The sequence below is a fragment of the Mycteria americana genome, chromosome 1, assembly GCF_035582795.1.
Source record: "Mycteria americana isolate JAX WOST 10 ecotype Jacksonville Zoo and Gardens chromosome 1, USCA_MyAme_1.0, whole genome shotgun sequence".
Taxonomy (NCBI): domain Eukaryota; kingdom Metazoa; phylum Chordata; class Aves; order Ciconiiformes; family Ciconiidae; genus Mycteria; species Mycteria americana.
In genome coordinates this window covers 49,884,939-49,911,790 of record NC_134365.1, presented here as the reverse complement: position 1 = coordinate 49,911,790, position 26,852 = coordinate 49,884,939, and the positions used below count along the sequence as shown (strand labels likewise).

General features: G+C 37.4%; 1 long non-coding RNA gene across 1 annotated transcript in view; it reads left to right on the top strand.

The window, feature by feature from the left end:
• Positions 1-539: 539 nt before the first annotated feature.
• Positions 540-26,852, top strand: part of LOC142407379 (uncharacterized) — a 39,190-nt gene continuing 12,877 nt past the window's right edge. The window contains exon 1 of the long non-coding RNA XR_012774916.1: positions 540-825. This is a non-coding gene — a long non-coding RNA (uncharacterized LOC142407379). The remainder of the gene's footprint in view (positions 826-26,852) is intronic.

Below are 26,852 nucleotides of genomic sequence, written 5' to 3'. Positions count from 1 at the left end.
TGCTAATGATTCTTTGTATGGACAGTGAAGCACTGCAAAGCAGTATGCAGTATTATTAGCTACTACTTTACTGATAGGCTTACATTTCAGCGGAAAAGACTTACCGTGGTAAAAAATACTGTGCCTTGTGGGTGTTGGTTTGGCAAATAATTTAAATATGGAGTAAATGAGCCAATTTATCTTAGCAATGTGGAAAAAAGGATTCATAGGTATATACTTTGTGTTAGTTGTGTCAGAAAAATATGCAGGTTATTTCCTCAATTTCCTCCATAAATATGAGTAGCTTTAGGACATGCTTGAATAACCTCTCTGTATAAGTCAAAAGAGCAACTGATCAAATATGAATGTGTCTGTAGTTACAGTGGTGACGGTTAAGATTTTCTTTTATAGGCTAGCATAATCTCCAGCGCTATGGCAATCCACTGCACTCATGTAAGCTTCCTGTCTGCAAGCTGATTCTTGCAGAACATTTTGCCTCCCTGCCCTTCAGGTGATGAAATTACGCCCTGGAATTGCTGGTCAGGCAGAGCCCAGAAAACCTTTGCTTTGTCGTCTGACAAGACCAGTAGTTGTGACTTAAAATGAAGAGACGGGAATAAACTTCTCATGGAGGCATTCAAATTATCACTCACCCAACAGCACATGTAGAAAGAAGGAGAGGAAAGGGGTACCAAAGATATCCCAATAATGAAACTAATCACACAAACGGAAGAGGAGGAAAGAAAGATTCAGCACATCTAGAACTGGAAAGTGAGCTGTGGGAGGGAACATCTGTGAGGAGCAAATGTTTCAATGAGAAGCTGCCCACCTTACTGTTATATAAAGGTAAGAGACACTGTTAATCCAGAAGTGAACTGTATTTGCTGAAAAATAATTTCACCCAGTAGTGTTGGCCAGTGGGGAACTGGGGATGGAAATACCTTGGGAAAATAAAGCTAAGAAGCAGAAAGTAATCAAGATTTACATCCTTTGATTAAGGATTATTTTTTATTTTGTGTTGTTTCCTTTCTTGTTTTCAAGGTTTTGTTTTTAAAGATGGGAAAGTTTGAAAAATACACCAACCTCTCAAAAAACATTTTAGTTTGGGGAAAAATAAGGAGAGAAAAGATCTTTTCCTTCTGTCCAAGTGGGACTAAAGATACAAATTGTCTCCATGCACAGATCAGTCTTTTATTACAGTGCTTTGGCACAGGACATTATATGTAATATAGATTATTTGGAGCTTTTACGGCATTTGACCTTGTTGCATGTAGCAGAGATATCTAGAACACACCTGTTGTTTATGTCTGTTCAACAAATTACTTGGCTTTGGCAAAGAGAAGAGTAAACACAGCTAAACAAATTTCATATTCAGCACCTTAAAGGTGTCCTTTTCATCTTTGGGGGGGGGAAAGGGTATATACTGCTGTTGCTTCTCATCATGGGTCTCCTGTTAGGAGACATCAGCATGGCAATCTAAAGCTCAGTAAGGACTCCTGGCATGTCTAACCAGTTTTATTAAACCTACCTGCAAAGCCTGTCACTGCAGACACATGCACTATCTGTATCTGTGCCACTTCCAGTGTGTACCACAGTAACGTGTGCTCACTATCAGGATTTCTTCAGCTGAGGGGCTCGTGGTGTTTTGTGCTTTTTCAACCACTGCTCCAACTGCAGACGTATCACAGAGCCATATCAGGTAGATGCTCTGTTCCTGTTTGTATCTGCATTATTACTGCAGCAGGGTGCAGGCAGGGATTTGGGACCACATTTCAAGCTGTGTGCTTGCTCCCTTAAGTCAGAGTTGGATACCAGAGATAAGAGTGTGTATGCTAGCACCCTGAATAGCAGAGTGGAAAAATCTCTCCCATGTTACAGTCTCTGCAGATTCCCCCTCTAGGTGCATGACAATTATCTCAATCTGATGGGCTAACATCACCACTCAGTTAACTAAAAGTGGCTCAAAGAGTGTCGACTTAAGGAAACATGAGACCTGTAAGGAACTTGCCACAGCCCTCCAAACACCAGATCAGGCAAATAAGGGTTCTCAAACAACCTCTGAATTATACAGCTGTTTCTCACAGTGATCTTTTCAAACACAAAGAAATACATTTCCTCCATGTAAAGAAGTATCAATGAGATATCAATATCTATTACTAGATTAAAGGATCATGTGTGCTCTTTTCTTCCCAGTGTAATGAGGTCATACCTTCCTTGCAGAGAGTGTGGCAGATATCTATACAATTACAAGCAAAATAGAGCCTAAGGTGGTACTGCCTTCAAAGCACCTCAACAATTGTCTCAGGTTAGCAGAGGTAAAAGATCTCATTGAAAAAATAAAAGAATAGACTACTTTACGTCTCTGGAAAGAACTAACAATTCACCCTCACACTTTCATTTTAGATTCTGTGATTATAGCAAAATCATGAGTCGATATTGTTTAATGGTTGTCTTTAACTCTCATAAAGAGTCCAGGGAGGTGAGAATGAACTGCAATCTAAAGAATAAGACCTATACAGAAGGACCAGAGGAATTATATTCATTTTGTCTATAAAAGAGATGACTGAGTTGTGGGAGGAAAGATGGGCTAACAGTCTTCACATATTTTAAAGTTAACTGCCAAAGAAGAAGAACATAAACTACTCTCCTTGTTCTCTCAGAACAGAACTAGAGGTAATAAGCATAAATTGTAGCAAGGAAGATTTATATTACACATTATAAAAAAGCAATGCCAACTGTCTGATGGTTATTTACTAGAATAGTTTACCCTGGGATTGTGGAATTACTATCACTGCTTGGTTTTAGGAATCAATAAGATGGTCATCTTTCAGGAATGGCTCAGAAGCAGCTGATCTTGTCTTTGGGTAGAGGGATAAACTACACAAGTTGCAATGTCATGTCTAGCCTTACTTTCTATAATTCCACAGTTGGCCTGGTCAGAAGCTGCAGAAGCTGGCATAGCGTATGCTGTCAGAAGCTGGCACGGTATGCCTGCCAGCATAGTGTATCTGATGTAGGATACCTGGCATATAATATATCTAGCAAGTACTGCTGCCTCAGTATATCTGTCAGCTCCCATATATAATATGGCAAGAATTTAATATTTAATTCATTTGCAGAAACATTGCACAAGAGGCAGAGACAGAGGAGAAATAAACTCTAAGAGGACAGGCAAAGGTCTTCATGAAAATGTGGGGTCCTACTAACATTATTTCAGATTGTGGAAACTTTGACAGTCAATTCTCTGGAGTGCCCTGTCAGTAGAAGGGATTAGGTTTTCCAGCTGAGGAGTTTGTTACTGTCTATCTGAGTGCAGAAAAATTCCCACTGCTTGCTGGCTTGTCAGCAAATCCAGTAGTGGAAAGGGTTAATATGGGGCAGCCACTGGCAGTTTGTCCTGTCCAACAGCATCCTCAGTGACCACCTTCAGTATGAGAAACTCTCATACCTCACGTGTCAGGAATGGGGAGGAGCTTGACTGAACTTTAGCTAGAGGCTGAATTAGGATGCAGGGGCTTGCTGTCAGCAGAACTGGTTCATCCCTCCAAATCTTGCACAGTTTGGACAGCATGCTGCGACTGCAATATCCCAACAGACACACTTCTGCCATTTCAGAGAGCTTTTTCTTTTAGTTCTGCTACTGGGGTGTGTAACCCAGCCTCAGTGGGCAATTGCCTTGATGACACTAACCGTATCACTCTCATACCTTGATACAGACAGTACTGTAAATTGAGGTATACGCTCATGCATATTCAACTGATTAACTGTGTTTCTACTCAGTTATCTATTTATTTATAAACAACTGACACAAACACAATAAAACTGAAACATTAATTTAATATTTAAATTTTTATCCCCGCCTGATCACCATCTTGCATTCCATGCCAACAAAGTGGAAACAGAAGTCTCTGTGTCAGCAAAAGCTGGAGGTATAACAGCACCAGCGCTCCCCAGAGAGAAGATTCAGTTAGCTGCTGTTAGAGGCATTTGGGAAAGCATCTGACAGAGGTCTCTCCTGGCTTCTGCCTTCTCTATTTTATTATATGAAAGGCTCACCTGAGTCATAACCTTCAAATCAGAGTGCCCTTTAAACACCACAAAAAACATTACAAAGGCCACTCTTACATATATACAATCAGTCTGTACTGATTGTATGTACTTTCATATGTATTCAGTGTATTTGGTCAAAACTGGAAAAGCCAGCTTTCTTATGTTATATTTATATATATTTATATAAGTGTGTGTGTACATATTTATATATACATACATGTATACATATAAACAGAAGGAGAGCGTGCATGACATAAGGCAAAATTTTCTAGTCATGATTAACAGAAAACTGTACATATAACTATATATACAGTTGTACATATATAAACTATATATATACACACACAAAAATGTAATGAACTATGGAAACTGACACTTATCTGAACACTATTTTTCTTCCATATTAGTGTTACTTCCAAAAATTGTTCAATGGATCCAGCCTCAGAAAGAGCTTCACATAATTTCATGAGAGTTTTTGGATCACTCACTGCAGTATGCTTCCTGGCTTTTCAAAACACTAAAGTCTATACAAGGGTCTGTTCTGCTTTTCTGTCCACTCTGGGGTCTTCTCCAGTGCTATAAAAATCAGCTCTACCTTCAGTCTAAATATTGGATCATATTGCTTATTAGGCCATCATACTAGACAATTAGAGGGACAGGACAGCTGGATCATATTTTTTTCAAGTACCTTTTTCATTGAAAAGCACACTTCTGGGACAACAAATAATCACTGTACAGTCAGTATCTTCTTATAATTTTAAGCAAAAGCAAAATTTACAAAATCTTTTTTGAACAGAGTTCATGTTGGGTTGAGAGAAATAGTTCAGAAATATTGAAACCAACTGTTCCTGCCATTTCCAGCATATTTCATTTCCAGCCACTTGTGATAAAATGAAAGACACAAAGCACAATCTTAATAAAGTATGGGCAGAAAGGAGGACTATTGCTTTTGAGCAATAGCTCAGTGCTTAAAACAGGGAGGGTGGGAGACAAGTATGCAATTCCCTTTTTGCTTGAAATCCTGCCTTTCCATGCCTGATAAAACTACATCATGGGCTGTTCTAGAGGAAAGCGTTCTCCAGCTCTTCTGTTGATGCTATTCCAACGTGTATAAAATACCGAACTATTAATGGAGAAACATACTGGCACCTCTCAAGAGACTCACTATATCAGCAACAGCCACGATGTCTCTCGCTGGGTGATTGGCTATTTAAGCAGAAGGACATGAACAGGGGAATGCGAAAGGGAGCAAGAGATGACACACAGGGCACTAGACCCTGACAAAAAGATACCCATATAGACCTGTGACACTGCCTCTCTCCTGCCATGCTACCTGCCCTCCGGAGGCACTTGGAGTAGGGCGAGAAGCAACCCCGGTGGTATTCCCAGAGCTGATCGGCAGCACTCTCTGTGTGTCCAGCACACACGGTGTGTGAGTGGACGCTACCATACTTTGTAGTCTCCAGCTACCACATGTGCCCTTGCTACTAGTGGTTGCCTGCAAGGCTTCTGAGATCCTTCTAAGGCAGTTTCTGGCATTGTGTTCTACAAAGGAGCATGGTATCTGCAGGCGAGCTAAGCTCAGAGTGAATGCTGACTGCTTGCAAGGACAGTATGAGCAGCCAAGGTGATTTTTGTCTGCCCAAATGTAGACATCTGTCATGTCAATGTACACATCTGAGTTGTTCATTCTAGAGTTCCATTATAACCAAAGGAGATAAATAGGCATATCCAGAGCACAGTTCACCTTATTTATCTCATGCTTGAGTACATGTCTAAAAATAATCAGATTAATTCAGCCTATCTAATGTCATTTCTCCCTGTTGACCGTAAAGGGAATCTAGGTGACTAGTGCAATACACAAATCTTTTTTGTTAAAAGCTGGGGAGATGACTTGTATCTGACTCCCAATCCGGACTGGTCTGTGGGGTTATAGCAGCCCTGGTAATAATCTGACCAAGTACTATTTAGATATCCACTTGTTAAAACTCACTCTCTCCTAACCACCAGGCTCTGAACACTGGACACTGAAAGGGGCTGGGGAAAAATCTCAAATTTTCAAGTTAGTATGGTTACTTTTTGCACTGCGATTCAAACTCTAGAGGGCTTGTTTGAATCTGCTGCACTTGGCCAGCCACATGGTCCCAAATAATTGAGATAACATCAGGGAAGATGGTGGATGATTCTTCTAACTTAATTCTGTCCTGCCAATGGGGTTAACATGAAACCTGGTATGATCTGCTTATAGAGCACTACTGTGGCATGTAGAGGTTATGTTCAAGCACTTGTCCTCTGCTATGGGCCTAATATTGTAAAATGGAGCCATAAATGTAGTATAGGTTAAATCCCAGACAGGAATGAGTAAACAGAGATAATGTTTACTGGTCAACATCCTTGACCAGTCTGAGTTCTACTACTTGCTCTGGAGCTATACATATACTGCAAAGTGGGTGGGGCACACCTCAGCGGGAAACCTACACTTTAACTATTTATCTGAGGAAACAAGTATGGATTCAAAGCGGAGGCATAACAGTGTGGTGAGAGGCTAATTCAGAGGGCTTGATCCAGCAAATGGGAAAGAGCTGACTGGGAAAGGGACCACTTTGAAACTCAGTTCAGAACAGCAAGTTGGTAATGACTTGGTAAGACTGGGAAAACTGTCAGCCTTAAAAGAAAAAGCCCTCAGACATGTACCAAAGGCACGTACAAAAAAAAAAAAAGTGGAAACTATCATAATATTTTGTATTTAAATGATCTTGTTGCAGAATCCCAGTGAATTCTATTTTAACTGCAGACAATCTGGCTTTTCTTCTTTTTTCCCAAATTGATTCTTTATAGGATTTGGGTTTTTTTTTCTTGTTTCCATGGTATTTATTATCCACCCATTTGGTTTCTATTCTGGGTTGAGCACAGAATGAAAAGCTTGAGTGCTGGGACTAGATTACTACTTGCTGTAAATCAGGACAGTAGTATCAACCTCAGTGAAGTCACTGTTTATTTATATCATCTGACCTTTGAAATTTTATGATGTAGAACATTATGAAGAAACCTTGGAAATGAAGTCCATTGGTTTTTTAGGCATCTTTGTGTTTATTTGTATTGACTTTCAAAATAAATGGATAGTATAGGGCAAAAAATGTGCAACCAGAATTCAGTCACTTAATGCATTACAAGGGAGAAGGGAAAATAAGGACAGGCTGGACAGCTCCACACTCACTGAACAAATGGTAAATGCCAGAAATGATGGTGGGGTTTTTTCGCAGAATTTACAGATATTTTCAATGTTTTTATCCCTTTTCAATGGAAGGTGTAGCTCCTTCAGGCTAGGTGCTACAGCACTCAGCATAGGCAGTGTGTCTTGCATCTGCACAGATGTCCACACGTGTGAAAACCTACATTAAGTGATTTGCGCTATTGCAGATTAAATCAATTTTAACTTCCCCTTCTCAGAAAGTATAGTCTTAGAGATTTCTTCTTTGAGACAACTCAAAGGACAGCTCAAACGGACAACTTGCCCACCAGCGTGCTTATTTACCACTATGTGAACTGCTTCCCATTTGTGATGTTATAACATCCCTATGGCAACTGCAGCACTTGCTTACATGGGAAAGTCATTTTAGGAAAGTATTGAATTTATTTTTAGCTTCTTTTAGTGAAATCTAGCAGCTGGAAATGAAGTGAGCCAGCACCATGTTACTAGCCAGGGCTTTGTAGAAGAAAGAACTACTGGTTTCAATCATACTATTTTCATTATTACTTAATTATTTCTTTACTGTGCAGAATACTTGCGTCTTCTCTCTGCCCTTCTTCAGCCATTAAAATCAATGTAGATTTTATCACAGGGCTGATTAAAATTGGAATTGGAATTTAAGATGTCTTGACACCACCATCTTGATTATTTTTGTTCTGATGTTTATTATTGACCTTAATTCCAAGATGTTTGATCATAACAATTGAAAATCATAATTAAAATTGTGATAACAATGATTAATTGTGAAAAAGATATAAGAATAAGGAAAATTGCTTGTCTTGTGAAAACGAATACAAATTTCTTCAGCTTGGGTCTGTCTCACAGATTTGTATGTTTAAGATCAGCAATAATGAAGAAACAAAATCAGTTCAGAGGTCACTTTTCCTCTCCTGCTTGCAGGCCAAAAGAATTTGAAGCTATATTCTCTCTTCTCTTCAATGTATATTGTGATAAAGGGAGAAGTAATGAAGAAAGTTAACTATAAACTTCACACCCCATCAAAAGCATAAGGTGTTACACTCAGAAGTTCATGCTTTATTAATGGTAGAAGAGGAATTCCCATTTAGTCTTTCTGTAATCTGAGAGAGTACCATTACTGAAATGAACAGTTTGCAAATCACAATTTCTAGTTATTTCTCTCTCCTGCCACCTGTATTCAGCCACCTACCACACATATTTGTGATTTACCTCTCTTTCCCAAGTGTTATGAGCATATTTGCTGCATCCTATTTCACAGGGAAGCTTGAGAACGCTATGTAAACTAAACTGCTTTCCTGGAAAAGAAATTAATGTGTCTGCTTGTGTATCTTCATAGGCAAAAAGTCAAATACTGAACAAATACTGTCAGACACTGTGGCAGGTAGTGCTGTAATGCTTCAAAGTTAAGAGCACACTCCTAGTCGCTGAATTAATAATGTCAAGGTAAGAGCTGAAGGCACCATGCAGCAATCAGACAGAGGAAGGTTAGGCTACTGCATCAGGTGTCACAAGGGGTCTGATCACCAAGATGTTTCAGCCAGCCCACAAGAAGGAATAAGGAGGAGAACGTCTCTGAAATCCTTTTTCATAGATGAACATAAAAAACCCTCTTGTGGCACCACGTTCCAAAAGTTTGATACCTGCTGTGTAGAGACTTTCTTCTAGCTATTTTAAGCTTGCCTCCTACTAGTGTCATCAGGTGCCCCCTGCTTCCAGTATTGTGGGATCTGGTAAACAACAGTTCTGCATTCACCTTACCCTCTACCTTAATGAATTTTAAATCTCAGTCTGTCATCCCTCAATGTTCTCTGCTCTGAAGCAGAACCCCAGCCCTTTAGTCTCTTCTCAGAAAATGGCAGCTCCATCTCCCAATCATCACACCTTGTCACTGGCCTTTGGTTTCCATGTCCCCTCCTGGATCCCTGAATCTCGATACTTTTGACCTCTCAATGGACTAACTTCAAGAGGAAGGCTAAAAAGTCATGATCCAGCCCGCAGAACCTGGTGGTTAGAGTACTGTTTTGGAAATTGCAGGTTAGGAAGGCTTCCTAAGGGCCTCCAGCTTCCTCATGGAGGTTCTCATTTGAAAGCCACATGGCAGCAACAGCAACGCACTTTTCATCTTTTTCAAGACAGATCCCAGGATGCCTGCTCTGTGCATCTCGAATCACCTTCATCAGAAGCTGACTGAGTTGGCTTGGCAATGACAGGAATGTAATTAAGCCATGTCCAACAACACATGGAAGTTTTTGTGTCATTTTGGATGTTTAGCGTGTCTCAAACACTCAAGTTAAATATGGCTTTTTTGAGCCTTTCTCCTGAATTTAAGGACCAACATGCTCCTTAAGCAACATGAAAGCTTTGTTGAATGCTTGCCAGCATGCTCAGAGCCTTGCTTATTGTGCATAAAATAACAGTAATGATTTGATATACTTGAATCCTAAGAATAAATATACTTTTTTTTTCTTCTCTAAGCCCTCTCTATGTATAGATTTAGTGTGTTTCATAATGCTCTCAGCTTTTTTTTGGCAGCTGTGCTCCAGAACATTTTTGGCATGAACACTTACTTCTTGGCAGTAATACAAACTTTTATTAGACTATATATATTATTTCTTTTCAATTGTTCTGGTTTACTATATAAATGTGTGTGTCCCTCCCAGTTGTCTTTCAGTAGGTTATAGTCAAAATGCTTAAATTCTTGCATTAACAGGCAAGGAATTTCCATGTGCATGTTTTTCTTGCATTCAAAGATATACACATTTATCTACTCCAAGTGCTTTTGCTCATAAAGTGTAAGACTACCCTGAGAACAGTAATTTCTTTCTCAAATAAATTAGCCCAATAAACTTTCTCTCTCTGCCTTTGCCAACATGCTCGATCCTTTTCTGGGAGTGTATATTATCGGTGAAAAAAAAGGTCTGATTTCCTTTCATCTTTTAATGGGCAATTTTTTTAGATAATCAGAAAGATACTCTATAGAGTCAGTTCTCCTCATAGTATTGGGGAGTAGATCAGTAAATGTTAGGGAATGAACAAAACCATTATTTCACATACATAAATACATTGTCACTTTTAATATGATTCGTGTTAACATACCATATTGTCCAATAGCAGATGTGGTTGTCTTTCTGGACACTACATATTATAGCTATGCAATAACAGATTGCAGAAATTCAAAACTAGTTGTGCTTCTAATTAAAACAGTAAGAGTCAAATTTCTTGACAAAAGCATATTGGGATTTACTCATCTTCCTGTCAAATTCTATCTGCCGATACATTCTATTAGTTTATACATAGTTTGCTTAATTATTTGCTGCAGTATTTTTCAATGAATTACAGTTTAGCTGACTCTCTATAATTTTCCCAGCTCCCTCTTAAAAAGAAAAAGGTGGATCTGTTCGCCCTTTACCCATCTTTTGAAGTCTCAGTCATGCTCTACAAGATCTAAAAAATACCCATCTTCAACCCTACGACTGCTCCATCCAGTCCCTAAAATATAGCTTGGATTTATACTTAATATTATTTCCTTAAGAAACTGTCAACTCTCGTTTACTTGTTTTTGCCTTGGACTTTCTCTGAGGGGGATATTACTTTCCAATTCCCCAGAGTTTATTGAAATCTGTTTTCTTAAGTCTGCTGGGTTTATTACAGTTTTTCCTTATTTTTCTTCCTACCTCAGTGATTCAGGATCACCGTCACCCGAGGTGCATCCAGCCTTTGTCAGTTACTGTGTAGTGAGGAGAAGAAAACATTCTTTTGTTGCATCTTTTACTTTCTTTACCAAATCCCCAGGTCATTCCATGAACCTGCTGAATAGTTTCAAAATTCCTCTCCCAACATATGCCCATTTAACGTCCCTGTAAAACCACTCAGTCCTCTGATTCAGAGAATTATGTTCCTTCTTTACAAAAAGTTACAATGACTTTGGCTCGCTTGGCTCGATGGTTCACCATAATCTTAGTATGATATACTTTTCATCTTTTGCTGTTATGCGCCAGCTGGCTTAGGATCGATCCATCTACATTTTGGACTTCAGAGCAGATATGTGCCTTTGAGCTAGATGGCAACACTTCTTCCCTTTTCAGTTTCTGACCTTTTATATTAATATAAATATTGAGTGTATTGTTTTTAAATTTTGTATGGTTTAATATTTTGTATTAATATTAATTAATAATTATAGAAATATTAATTAGTATATTATCTTTATTTTTGTATTTTATTACATTTGTTAACATTAATATCACATGAATTGTGTATTATGAACTACATATGTGTTATACATGTATTGTATATCACATGTATATGTATATACATGCATGTGTATATCATGTATTGTATCATGAACTGTGCATTATGCCAAATAAGTCATATGTTGAATGAATAATAAGGCTTCCAGATCTAATTATTAGTATCTCATATTCTTGTCTGTAGACATCTAACGTAATCAGCAAACTGAGTTTTCTGTTGTTTGGGTTGGGGCTTTATTTGTCACGTCTAGGACAGCTAGATTCCCTTCATTATTTTTTTTTTCTCAAGTCTGAACCACAGTTAATTTATACTAATGACTAGTCTTATTTGTCCAGCCTCTTCTATTAATAGTGGACATTTTTTATTCCTGGTTAGCAACTGTATATTCAAAGCTGAATTAAAACCATCCTCATTATGGGGCAGATATACTTTTCAACTATCCTGATCACCAGCCCAATAACAAGTGAGAAGCCAAAGGTAATGCAGCAAAAAGGTGTTTTCAATAATGGTAAAATAAAAAATTATAATCCATTATATTATCAGAAACAGAATTTGACTCGTGAGAAATTAGTCATTATTTAAAATTCTTAATTTAGAAATTGAAAATATTATTTTATACAGAACTGTGTGGAGTAAGTGTGGGAGATCATAAGGGGAAAAGGCAGGGGATGAAACTACAATGGAATATTTATTAGGAGGATTAATTTTAACCATTTAAAAATAATTGTGTAATCTAATCTAGCTGTGTAAACTCCTCTGCTGCTTAATATAGAAAAGGAATCACCTCTACAGATGTACTCCCAACCTGAGATAGGTAAGCATCGTGAATCAGTCTCTGAAACTGCCTGTCTTTCTTTCTCAACTTCAGAATAAAAAAAGTAGGATGAACAGCTCAGGCTTCATGCTAGCTTTTGGACAGCTAAAATTACGTGGGATTAGTCTGGCCTAGTTAACAGCAGCTTGGAGCAAAGGAAAATAGAAGAGAAGACTCAGGTGTTCTGCAACAGGAGAAATGATAATTAGGGAAAGAAATTGGAGGCTATAAGAAGAAAGTGTGATAAACAAAGCAGTATGATGAAAATACTGCTTTCTATAAGGGAAAACAAGTGCAGATTCAGTGCCAGATGAGGAAATTCAAGTGGCAATTCAAGAGCCAGGAAGTGGAGAGACCAAGACAGCTTGTACATGCTTGAAATTAAGTAAAGACATAGCAAGAAAGGTCGAGTCATCAACATGGATTGAAGCATGAAAGTGGTAGGCTGGAGGCAATAACACAGTTTTCTATGCAAAACTGGGAAGCAGAGACAGGAAGATTGTGTGGATAGGGACAGGAGTCCGTCTACGAGGGGACTGGAACTCAGTTTGGTTTTAGAGAAGAGACAGAAAAGATGGGAGAGGAAGTAGGGAGGAGTGATAGGAAAACAGTAGTGAGGAACTGCAGAAGGAAGAATGTTAAAAGCTCAGAAAAATGAAATCTGAAGGAGGATTGAGGGCAGAAAACATTAAGTTGAAAGAGAGGGGGTAGCATGAAGTAGTTAGAGGATTTGGACAGATGGACAATGCCATGTGCATACAGAGGATTGAAAAATACTGTGAGAACAGTCTGTGGCATAGACAGGAGCCATTTTGACCTTGTACAACTGAGAAACGTTGTCCTAGGGAAGAAAAGATGTCCAGACTTCAGTATCAAGAGGAGCTTAGTAGTTGATGCTATCTGATAAGAACTGCCTTCCTTTTCAGAAAAGTAAAATTGCTTATTTTTCACCTGAAAACCAAGATATTTTAGAAAAGATATTTTGTTGTTAAATATTTTCTCAGTTCTCACAAAATGACTACAAATTGTATTATATTTTCATTATAAAATGCAAATCATAGTGATTTACTATTGAAAAATAATAACAAACAAATTGACTCCTTATCTATTCCATAATTTTACATTTTATTCTTAGAGTACAATATTAATTAACACTAAATCCCTCCCCCTCCTCTACTCTTCTAAAAAAAGATAGGAGAACCATGACCTAATAGTCATATTTATGCCCTGATTTCTCTTTTATTAAATGTTTTAAGATGTATTAATGCAATTAGGACAAAATTATGGGAAGCTAAAAGACATGGACATCAGTGATAAAGATATTATTGTTAGAATGTAGAATATGTAGAATGTAGAGTATGTAGAAAAGAGAAAATACAGCAAATGGAACGCAATTTGTTTTATTTTTCTTTTCCAATAAGGTGTAGGAGTTTTGCAACGTAAGTGCTGAAGCAGAATTTAAGCCCTTTTTCTTTCTATCAACGAGGCTACAGGATTATTCTGTTGAATATTAACTCTGAAGATGATCTTTATGAAGATTTTTCAAAGGTACAAACTGGATTTCAGATGCCCAAGTTTTATTGATCCTTAGTAGAAATTGAGTACAAAATCAGTCTCTTCACTTTTAAAAATCTTCCCAGTTTCTGCATCTGTGTGTGTGTGTGTGTGTGCATATACAAATACACATATATACATATGTATATATGTATGCATGTGTATATGTGTGTGTGTAGACATATACATATGAATGTGCTACCTTCAAATAGCTATGGCAAAATCAATATCTCAGTCAATAAGGAAAATTATTGTTATAATTGAAGTGGAATAGAAGAATCACATTTTACTTTTGACCTTGACTTGAAGTAATATGGATCTAAAAGCAAGAACAAGGACATTTTGAGCCATAAACTTCAAAAGATTTAGTTAATAATAATAAAAGTAATATGTAAATGACTGCCATCTATCATGAGCAGAAGATATAGTTTTGTCCCCAGAACATATCCATTTGGAAAGCAACTTGGGACAGAATTAGTTTAGGTTATGAGGAATTTAGCCAGACAACTACTTGCATAACTTATTTGGCATGCATTGTTTTTGTAATTTTGTATATATTGAGATTGTATTTTCAGTACTTCTAGGCGATATGCCATTTAATTCTCTATATAATAACCTTTAATACCTGGAAAGGAAATAGAGAGAGATTAAAATTTTTATAGCTAGTACACTACTGTTTCTGGGTAAACTTTTCAAAAATCTGTCAGGGCAATTACTCCTGTTCAGGGGCATAGGACATGAGGATATTTCCTCTCAACTTCAGCATGTAAGAGTTCTCAATTAACATTTCTGTCTTGTCTAAAATAACATATCTTTTTCTGCCTAGCTTGTGTCTTCTATTTTAGCTATCTGGAGGTACAGTGATGCGATTTCACTATTAGTACACTTTAGGAAGCAATCCATTTAAATAACAGTATGAACCTTTTACATGAACACGTGACATTCAGTCTAATTCTCAGTATTAAATAAAGAGCAAATAAAAACCACTGGATGCTGGAACTGGGAAGCAGAGGTTCAGATTGTGTAACAAGTAACTTTAGGTCCCTTGGCCATTGATCTCTTCAAAATGTACCAAAAGCTCATTCCTGAAAAGAAAAATGTTTCTATTGTCTGGTGTCCTACTTTTTACACAGCCTAATTGAACAAAATAGTCTAAAATGGAAACCAACTATTCCTAGAGAGCAGAGGGGAAGCATGCTAGATTGCCGCCAGGCGATGATTTTAATGACTTTAAAAGAACTTTTAATGTCATGAGTAGTGATATGGTTGCAATTAAATGTTCCACACCCAACCTCCCCTCCCGTGGACTGTCAGATTTACAGATGAGTGATGACTTCAAGTTCCTGAAAAACTAGCTATTTCCTAGCTTTTACCGCTACGGCTTATATAAGAAAGAACTGATTCAAACCGGGTGAACTCAGTGAGTTATTTACACTGAAAGAATGATATTTTTATGGCATTTGTATGTGTTTTGACTGACAGATGTTTGTGCTGCTCTCTCTGGACTCTGTTACACATTGTATTCCAGGGAGCTTTGAGAAATTTGTTTCCATCATAGGCCAGAGAGATTAATCTAGGCTGCTTGTGTTGTGTTAAATAAACCTTTGATGAAATTACTCAGACGTTAATAAATTCTTCTTCAAGTGACCTTCGGTGGTGGGATCAGAGCAAAATTACTGAAGTAATGAAAATGTACTTTTCACAAGAATGCCAAAAGGCATCACTTAATATATTTTTTTAGTTTTTTGGAATATTCCTCTCCAAATGGTATGAACAATTGTGGGTAAAGACACCTAGATAGACAGGCTTTCTGCTGATGAAGACTGCCAATACTTTTGTTCAGAAAAACAGAGGCTTGGTATGATTAAGGTGACATTGTGTAACCCCTGCTTTAAAAATAATCTTAGCATTGACAGATTTGTGAAATAACAAGGAATATCAAGGTTTCTGTTCTTAAGAGAGCAATTTGGACATTTGAGGATCTAAAAGGCATGACTTTGCTTCATCCTTATCAATCCTATTTCAACCAATTACATGAGCAAAGAATTCAAGAATGCAAAAAAGGTATTGTTAGGATTGGAAATTATTCTGACTTTGGAGTGCTCAGATCCCAGGCACAGTCATGAGCTTTTTTTGTTTATTCACAAAAGGGTAGCGATATATAAATGCCTGATGCCCATCTTTACAAGGCATTTTATCTCCTAAAAAAGAATATTCCAAACCATTTTTTTAACCCAAGGGTGCCAGTACAGACAATGGAAATTCCTGAGAAATGTAGTATTGACAAGTAGAAAGTCATATGATACCTACTTTTCTTTAAGCCAAAACTCAAGTTCAGCAAGAAAAAAGTGTGGGGTGTGTGTGAGTTATACATAAGAGAAAGAAAACACTCCATTGTGAAAAACTAGAAGAGAGAGAAGTAGGGAAAGACAAGAGAAGGAGATTGCCTGTGTCAGGACTCCGAGCACCCCGAGGGGCTCTGCAGTCTCCTCCTGCGCCGAGGGGCTGGCTGCCTGTGCCCTGAGATGGTGCCTCCGCGCAGCCCTGCACCGTGTCCTGGGAAAGAGCGGCATGAGGACGACAGCCGGGCCGTGGCTGTCCCCAGCCGCTGCCACCATCCCTGGCCTGCTCGCCTGGTGCAGGTGCCGCAGGGCTGCACCCTTGCTGGTGGCAGCGCGGTGCTGCCTGCCCTTCCAGCCCCCCAGCCCCGGAGCAGCCTTCTTCTGCCTGACCGTTCCCTGGCAGCTTAGGGATACGCTAAGAGAGAGAAAACAAACAATACCCGTTTTAATAATTTCCAGTCTTAAAGAATAGCTTAAAATACAGATACATTAGTCTGTCTATCTAGCCGTCTATAAATAAAGCCTAATATCTGCCATATCACTCAGAATTGCCTGCAGGGTAAGCACTGTATGCCGTAATAAGACAGTTTTTCAAAACTTCTGGCAGCAGTTTTTCTTTGAAATCTCAGTATTTATTAGAATACATTTCCACGTACACTAACACATCAGCATAATTCTAGTTGTTTCACAGAAGTGTTATTTCTTTCTCGTCAGTCTTAGTTCTTTCACATTCACTTTCGGGTCTGCTGTTAACATTCCTATTTGCGGCAATATTACATGCTTAATGTACTGTAATGGCAGATATGCAAAAATTTATCAGCCAGTCAGCATGCAGTACATATAATACAATTAAATTCCCTTTATAAATAAGTTCTGTTCACTAACAGAAAAACGTAAAGTACTTTCTACCAATTTATAGACTAAATTGTTAAAATGAGTTATAACAACCGCATTTGTTATAATAAGGATCTCTGTGGGAAGCTAATTCAGAGATAGAATTATGAATTATAATTTAATTTGTAGAGAAACAAAAAGATATATTATGGGATGAACAAAGTGGGATGAACAAGGCTACTGGCAATTGCCATTGGAAAACAAACCCATAAACTGCAGAGCTGTGGAATTTGTGAGAGCATCCTTCTACCTTACAAAAAAGTAAAATTCAAGGGCCACCTTACAACCTCATGCTCCAAAAATAAGAATGTTAAGTAACTTTTTCAGTTGGTGTTTGAAACAGAAAGCTTGTTGAACTCTTAAAATGTGTATCTATGTGAGCATGATATATACAAAACAATATGCTTAGCTAGAGGTGTGATTCCAAGACAGGAACTTGTTTTCATCTCTCTTGCTGATTTCCTTGCATTATTTTTCAGTTCTGCTATTTAGTAAGTCGTGTTTTTCTATATCTAGAGAAACCAAATTAAACTCTTTCAATCATTGAACTATCACTTTGATTGTTCAGGTCTTGCAAAAAAAAAAGCCATTGAAAGTGAAAATCCTTTTAGAACCTAATACATTACTATTGTTGCAAACTATTTATTAAGCACAAAAAAAGGTGCTTGGCTCTGTACAGAATAAGGAGACATAAACACTGCTGCTAGTGAATTTATAGGCTAATCATAGTTTCTGTGAAATTACATGAGTTCTTAACCTAATTTTTGTCCCCCTTATAATTCCATTTGTACTTACTCAAACTTTATCATCCTTGCAACAGTCAGCTTAAGTTATTTTTCAGGTCAGTAGTTCCTGAACTTGTCTTCCAAAACTTCAGATATATCTGTGCTTATTGATATTTTTTCATGCTTGCTATAGCATGACTTGTTCTTCTCTCAAAACTGCTGTTTCTTCAAAACCACTTTTTCACCTTTTTTCCCTTGTTCTTTCATTGCATTCATCAGAAAAATAACTATTTAAAACTTTTTTGCTCTTTTCATCTTTTTCCTCAATGGAAAAAAAAAATTAACATGAAGTCATTGTCAGACAACACCTAAGACACGGTTCTTCTTTTCTTCCTTTTGCACCACAGCGAGCACAGCAGCTGTCTGGCAGGGGGTGTGCAAATCACATTACAAGCAGCCTTCTCTGCAGGTGCAGTTTTGACCTCTTCAGTTACTTTGTTCCTCCTGAAGAAGCTGTGCAATTAATTGGGTAGAAAGAGGGTGGGGTTTTTTGGTCTCTTGTATTTTTGCCCAGTAGCTCATTTTTATCTCTTCAGACTTCCATATTACTTTCTGCAGAATATATGTTGCTCTATATTGCCTGCCTTCCTCAGCTTTCAGCCTCTGTCCCACCCTGTGAATTCCTTCATTTTGAGTATCCTCATTTATTCTGCCCCTTTCTCTCACTTATATTAATTTGCAGATTATTCTTGAGATTTAATTTGTTTCTCTGACCAATCTCCTCCGAAGCCTGGAGGCACAAGTTCCATGATATAGCCCTGCCAAAAATTAGGAAATTTTTAGTGCATGCAAAATTACATATAATAATAAGTTTCTCAACACTATCACTTGTATTGCTCTTTCTTTGCTTTCTCATAAACAAACTATAACCACAGACACTCTTTCAGTTTGAGGTGACAGATTTCAAGCAGTTTTTCCACTGTCCTCAGTTTGGGGCTCTATTTCTGTTAATTATCTCATTTCCTACCATATGAGTCACCTACTTGGACTCTAAGTGCTGGTTTGTTTTGCTGATAACCACACTCACTTGTTTTGTTGTCATTCTCACTAGCTTTCCTCCTTGTCACCATGTTTCATATATGCTGGGTAGTGACATGAAAGGGCTATGTGCTTCTAAAAAAACTAGTGTCTTTATTACTTATTTACAAGGATGTTCCTGCAGGTACTTCATCCAAGCTTTTTTCTACAAGTTCCTTACAAACTGTCTCCACCAACCCAAAGTGGTCCTTTGGAGTTTGCTGTACATGCTTGGCTCCACCAAAGGTAATTATGAGGTAAGGAATATTGTTTCCTCGGCAGAAGTGGTGTAGCTGGAGAAGGAAACAGACAACACCTACTAACTGTATCATAAAATCAAGTAATACGTAGTAGTAAGGTACTTCATCATCTGTGCTCCAGTTAAAGACTGCCGAAAGTGCTTGAGGTATCTATGTATTATAGTTATAAATTATAAATTTTATTATTATATTAAATGATCTTGTAATATTATTTAAGTGTATATATAAACACTTAAATAATGTATAGAAAATAAAAATATGAATATTTTTAAAATAAGAACTTATTATGTATAAAAAATATATGGATATATACTACCAAAACCTGATTTTTTAAAATATTAATAAGCAAAATCCATGAAATATAGGTATGTGTGGCCATCTAATTAAAAAAAGCAAAACACACTGTTATCCATTTGCTTCCTGTTCTCAGCTCAGGTGTACACATCTGACCAGTTTTTATTCTCATTCACAGGAAATTACAGAATTCACAGGTCTTAGAGAATGTATGGCCAATGGTTTCAGATTTCTATTATAACTTTTGTCAGCTTTTCACTATAGTAAGTAAAATTAGGCAAAATGTTCTGATACTTTCAAAAATATTTTTACATTTTCCTTATTAGTTGAAGTAGGGATGAATCAAGAAGTAAAAATGAATTCAAATGTTGGAGTTGACATACCTTACCTACAAATGGCTGTATTCATTCCCGTTGAATTAATTTAAGAAGATTTTGCCTGTTGCACTGTTAAAGGATGATACACTCCAACCCCAATTTTTGGTGTTTCAACCCCTGGCACTTCAACTACAGTGTCCTGCTTTTCTTTTGTGTATGTTAAACAGGCAATAATCTCCATTTCCAATGCACACAAGTGCTAGCTGGCTCACATCGTGGGTGCCAAGGTCATTTAAATTATCTTCCTATATTTGCTCATAACCAGGTGGATAGCTGGTCTTTGTTTAGTAGATAAAAAGTTAGGGATCTAGAAGTAAGTGCCATCTGTAGTCTTCTATGATCAGAAAAGAATGGAGCTCTTTTGCATATTCTGTATTACTGACTTGCAAGACACAGTCAAAGCCACTTTTAGCTCCTAAATTTGTAAAGGTTAAAGCAAGAAGAGATCTCTAAATTATCAAGTCGGACTTGCTGCATATCTTGGGCCATTATATTTGATGCGTGTGTAGAATCCAGCGGAATCTCATGAAGGTTTAAGAGCCTTCTAAGCTCAGCTCATTTAATTTCAACATTTCTAACACAATCTAGGTTAAGAAAAAAGAAAACTTTCTTCAAGCGAGAAGATTTCATTAAAAAAAACTGATCAAGAGAGGTGTTTTGAGTCTGAAACTGCATGAAGTCAGTGACAGTTTAAAGGCAGAGACCATATGGGGTCCTCAACTAGGGTAATTGAAATTAGTTTGCCTTGACTTTACTGTCCTCTTATCAGGGTGTAAGAACATACAGGCTGAGTAAATAAAGACATTGTTCCATAAGCACTGGGGCTAATCAAGTGTTTCTCTTCTCAGAGCTCATCATTATCATCATTAATTGAATCTGATACCAAGAAGGGGACAAATTTGACTGAATCCTTCCATGCATCAAGGGACTTCTAAGGGCTCTTTCCTGGTTTAATTCTTTGGAACCTAATCAGATATAAGTTCATATGGTAATTTTCCTTTCATTTGGACACATACCCCTCTACTGAGCCAGATTTTAATGATGTACTTAAGAATTTCTTTATGAAATTTCCACCTCTGTGTCAAATTAGTCTGAAATCAGTTAACAGGTTCAAAAGTTATTAGAAATTCAGAGACAGATGTTGCAGACAAACCTATTATGATGAGACAGAACAAATATGAACATCTTAAAGAAACACAAATTTAAAAGGTGATAAAGGGCATTTATTCATTTATTAAAATTCCTGGATAGTGTTCTATTTTGATTTATGATTCATAAATCAGGAAATTTTCCTTATCAATATCCAATAATTATCCTTCTTGTTCCTGTAATCCAAAAATAATCTTATAACACTAGTCATAACTAGAATTAGTTGTGATTCCAAGGAAGGTCTATGACTAGGATAAGTAAATGGTGGTATGTCATATTCTGTGCAGAAAAATATTTAATTAGAATGCATTTTGAGGTTACATTGGAAGTATTATCTGATGTCTTCTAAAAAGTTAATGAAATTTAGTGCCAATAACTAATACTTTTAAACTTTCTTTTTAACTTTACTTGGCTAAATGTTACAACTGATTCTTAGGCTGATGTGGGTAAAAAAGTGTTAATTTTGAATGAATCTTAAAAGGAAAAGAAAATGCAGGAAAAGTTAAACAAGGTATCATTTTTACCATTTATTATGTTTATTGCCAGCTACAGAGATATGTACTATCTTACTGATGTCAAAACAAGAACACACCTCTGATAATTTTAGCATATGTAATAAAAACCCATTCTTTTGTCAATCACTCTTGTGTTTATTGGCATTTATTTGCCTTGAAAAAGAGCCAGACTGTATGACCCACATTGCCACCAGGTAGATGCAGGGCTTTTATCTACTGTTGGACACTTCCTAAAGCATTCAGGAACCATGCAAATATTTATCTATCAACATGAAGGGGGGAAAGAGCAATTGTCCTGAGCATGTCCTATACAGACAAATTGTCCCAAAGTCTTTAGAACTGAGCTCTGAAGACTTATGCAAGTTTAATGTATCTGAACCTCAGCTCTTAGGTGGTTTGCTTATGTTCTCACAGAGAAATTGCTGGCAGATCTGGGAAGTAAATTCAGATTTTCTAAGTGCGAATGAATTCCTTCAATCACTCTAATGCTCCTGAGGCAGACATTAAGGAACAGAGACCAAGAAACAGGAATACATAATGTAAGGTAGGAGATGGAGTTTGCAGAGAACTACTCTTTCTCTCCTTCATTGCTCATATCTATTCCGATGCTGGTCAATATTCTCCCTTAGTTTAATGGGTGGAAGAAGCATATCTAGAAAAAACGGAAAATTTTAAAGGTAGCGGAGATACGTCATCTTCTGTCTTGCAGAAGAGCTACAGATACTTTCCCACATTAGGGTTTTCTTCAGTGTCTAAACAGGCATCTGAAAGGGTAAGAAATTCAACAGCAATTTAATCTATGATATTTTTTCAGGCAGTCCAAGACACTTTTAAGGCTCTGTTTAAATTCTCTTGATTCCTTCTTCACTTAGAGTTAAGGTAGGACCTGCCTCATGATGACCTTATATCTTTACGTAATGAAAACTCTTTATATCATGAAAGTACAATCTTAAGTTATCACATATGTTTCTTAACAGCATCTGAAGTCTTTTGTTCCTTTTAGATGAAGCATTATAAAATTCAGTTCTATTTCTCTCATTGCTGTGTTGGAAAATGGTCTTTCTAATGGTAATAATCTTGGTGAAGGAGTAGCAGGAGTTGACATTCCTGTCTCTTATATTTTCCTTCATTTTTGTTTGGTTTTCTTTGTCAAGAAAACAGATCTCTGACAATCCACGGTTTCCTGCCAAAAATATTTTTCTGCTCAGTTGTCCATTAGGGTGATTTTCAGGTAAAACGCTGAGAAAAACAGAAGCACCAGGACAATTAAATATACTCACATCAATTATTAAAGCTTTATAAAACAGACAATCTGAAGCCTTTTAAGTCATCTGAAGACAAAAGAAATGGTGGGAGCTTTTGGTTTTTTGTCTTACAGCATTTTGCATAATTTAGAGATCTTTTTTAGGTTTACAGTAGGACTGTTCCCATCATCAAGCTGAACTCAAGGCTCTTTCTGGTGCCAATGTTGTACTGAATACAGTGAGATGTGAAAGAGATGATCTTTATAAAGCAACTACCTAGGGCACTATTCTGCTGACTACATTTTAGCCTGTTAGAAATTAGGCACATAATCTAACCTAGTCACCTGGACTCCCACAGGAGGCAATAGAAAAAGAATGACATTTCTAGAGGGCAATTTATCCCACTTGTCTTAGGTATTTATTTCAGGATGAACTGAATCACCCTGGGAGACACCATCCCATTAGGTTTGCTTTGATTAAATAATGAATCCCATTGTTAAAAAGCATTATTTGGGGATTTTTTTTCCAAGACACAATATTTCTGTAAGATCATTATTTCATTGCATATTACTGCAGTAGCCAAAGAAGAACTAGGAGAGAGAGGAAAATGCAGTGAAATACCTTCCCACTATTTTCCCAGGCTTAAACATGTGAAGCAGGGCTTATTTTTGCTGAGCTCTCTGTTTTAGTGGATCACACAGGGAAAATTTCTACACGCTGTGAAGTTCACGGGCAAGTTTCATATTTCAGATTTTTAAGAAACGGCCCAAAGGCAATGATCAAGACCAGATTCATTACACTGAGATCTGTTCACTTTGCCCAAGACTTTGCAAGTGATCAGGTGTGGTTAAGGTGAGCCAGTATCTGCTGTGTAGTCAGTGATGCACAAGGCAGTGACAGGGCAGTTGCCTTTCCGGCTACCCTGAGTTACCTAATCCAGATTATCCCCTTTCCACACTGGGTCACTTGAGGAGAGCCCTCACTGCTGCCCTCACTACAGGACACACAGCTCAAACCCAAGCTTCTGGATACATAGCAAGAGGCGGTACCCTCTCTGCCTTTGCCACTGCTTCTCACTGAGACCTGCCTAGATTTCTCCAGTAACATCATTTCCTCATCAAACTATTACAGACCAGTTAATGAGATGAGTCAAATGTCTGCAACAGACACCATGGAAAAACTGAGGGCAAAAGATGAGCATTACAGTAATAAGAGCAGATGATACAAATGTTGAAGGTGCTCGTCTCATTTCTTCACAGAATACAATGGGAAACTGTAGAAACTCCCCAGTTTCTTCAGTACTGTTATACAATTCCTGTCTTTGGGGGCCACACTAGAGAACTGTCTACTTGGCAATTTGACTGTTTTTATGTATTCCAGTATTCCATATACTCTTCAATAAATACAAGTGTGGAATTTCTTATTGAATAATTCCGTAATGATCTTTGGAAACATTACTCCTTGGGTAACGGCAATAGCTTATGACAACTATTCATGTTGAAGATAATTGTTTAATTAAAAAGAAATTTCTAGTTTTTTTTCTTTAAGAAGGATGCCTACAAGTTTCTGAATATTAACATAAGACACTTACTGTTTAATATAATACATCAATAATAATGAAGCCACATCCTGTAATTGAAGAAATGAGCCACTGGCAGAGTGAGAATTAACCTATATGAATAGCAAAAGGCAGTGAAATAAGAAACATATCTCTTACTGCTTTTATTAAATTGAACAGTCAAACACTGGCACTTTGAATGTTTGTACAATTCCTTTTAAAGACCGGCTAGCAATATCTAACTTTGTTTAAATTTTGCATAATTTTCTTGGTGTCACAGTTTTATTTTATAGTGCAGAAATACATGTTACATCTTCCATAGTTTTCTTATATGTGTGTTCCCAGCTCCTGCAATTTATCTGGAGCTTTCCTCTCTGTAATGCATTTTCTTAAACATTACCTCTTGGAGATGAGAAGCAAAAATATAATTCCAGTTTTTAGTTAAAATTTTTTAAAAAGTAATCTGAAAGGCTGAAAATAATAGTTTGAAAGTGTGCTATGAGCACACATACAGCCTCAAAACCCAAGAGGAAAAAAAAAATGATGCTGGTATTTTTTAATTATCATTTTGGATGTGTTGAGGATGGACTTAACCCATGATTTTTGAGTGTCTGGAGTTGGTAAAACCATAGCATTATCTGTCCTTATCAGAAGGGAGCTCCCTATCAGAGAATAACTGGTCGCTCCTTTCAACTGTACTGCGATTCTCTGAGATGAAGATTTACTGTAATAGCATGTTGTCTCTGAAAATTAATTTTATCTTTTTACAAAAAGCAATATAAGATGCAAAAGAGAGAATTAGCGTGTCCTTGAGTATTTGGTTCATGTATTGGTGCCCACCAGTCAAGGCAGGGAAGTGTAACGAGAATAACCATGGCAGATATTTTGAGTATCAGTATTTTAAAACCAAAGTAGATGAACTCATACAACAACAGACAGGAAAAGGCATGATAACTATTATGATGCATATGTAAATACATCAGACAAGTCCCAAGAGGTTGTAGTGATCTGCCTAGGAATATATTATTTGGGGTTTTTTAATAATTATCTCACATCATCTTCAGATGATGGAAAGACACATCAAGGACTCTGTAACATATTTTTAAGTGCTTTATTTTAATGCTTATTTCCCTTTTTTTTTTGCATAATGCTTTTGAAGAGAACTTTTCCTTCTGCTGCAGATAGGATTGTTCTATTGTCACCTTACCAGCTGGTGTAAAAGCATTTCTAACAAATACTCAAAATTATAAACTGGAGAGGAGTTGCTTGCGGACAAGTATAGTACGGCAGGACAAAAAGCCTTCTGGACCTCAAGGAAAGATTATATATACACAATACTTAAATGAGCAGGAATTCTTCCATCTTATCCACTGGCTGCAGAAGAAGACAATGTAACAATAAAAAGGAGCATTGAGAAGTTTGTTAAACGGAAAGTGAATGAAAAGTCCCTCATGGGCTCTGCTGTCATAATTTGCTATGGGCAAGATCATGAACTAAACCTTTTTTCACCTGTGTTGGATTCATTTAGGAACAATTTCTTTTAAGTCAGTGGTCTTGCACTGATTTAAATCTATGCAAGATGAGAACAGCTCTCTTCAAGTCATTGAATCAGGAGCTTGGACCCACTCATGCTGTTTTGGGGAAGTAGAGGAGCAAGAAGGAGCTCACCTGCACAGCTGGCAGTTCTTTCCACCAAGAGGCAGTGCTACATTGCTGCCTCTATGCAGTTTGCTTGCCTGAGTCACCGCGATGCCCCATTACACCACTTATGACCACCGTTATGCTCCGTTACACCATTTACGTCCACCAGTAGAGTACTGTTTGAGCTCCCTGCAACAGGGTGCTCTCCCATGCCACTCTGCTGGGTACTCTTCCATGGGATCCACATAGCCCTAGGCAAAGGGGGAAGTTTAGGCAAATGGCAGCAAATACTCTCACATAATTATCCTGTCTCAGTTTCCTCATCACTTTTTCTCAGTATACACTACAAGGTGTTTGGAATCTTTCTCCCACAATTTGTTGTTCATTCTCCTTGGTCCTTTAGCTTTGACTTGGGTACTTCTAGAGCTAAATACCCACTTCTAAAACACCATTGCGTGATCAGTCCTTCTGTTGTAGTGATCCTCTTTGGCTCAATCTTTCTAAAGCAATTTGATCTAATTTGATCTTTTTTTTCCCCTTTCCTGCACCTTTCCACAATCCACGTCTTTTTTTTTTTTTCCTTTTTCTTTTTCCTTTTTTTCAGAAAATTTGAGGAAAAGGGAAAACAAAAGAAAACAGCTTCTCTTAATTTCTGTCAAGCCAATGTCCCAAAGTGATTTCACCTGAACAGGGCAGTACTGAAGGACAGTTAAACTATGTGCTATTTGTGATCTGCCCGCTATGTGACCCTACTCTGATAGATGCCCCATACTAACGCCAGACCCTAACAGAAACCAGCATATGTTAATTGCCCCTGAATATTCACAGAACATAGAGTCCCGAGGAGTTAGGTCTTTCCACGAGCTCAGACTCTGGCTCTTGCTGGTAAGCAGATCACACAG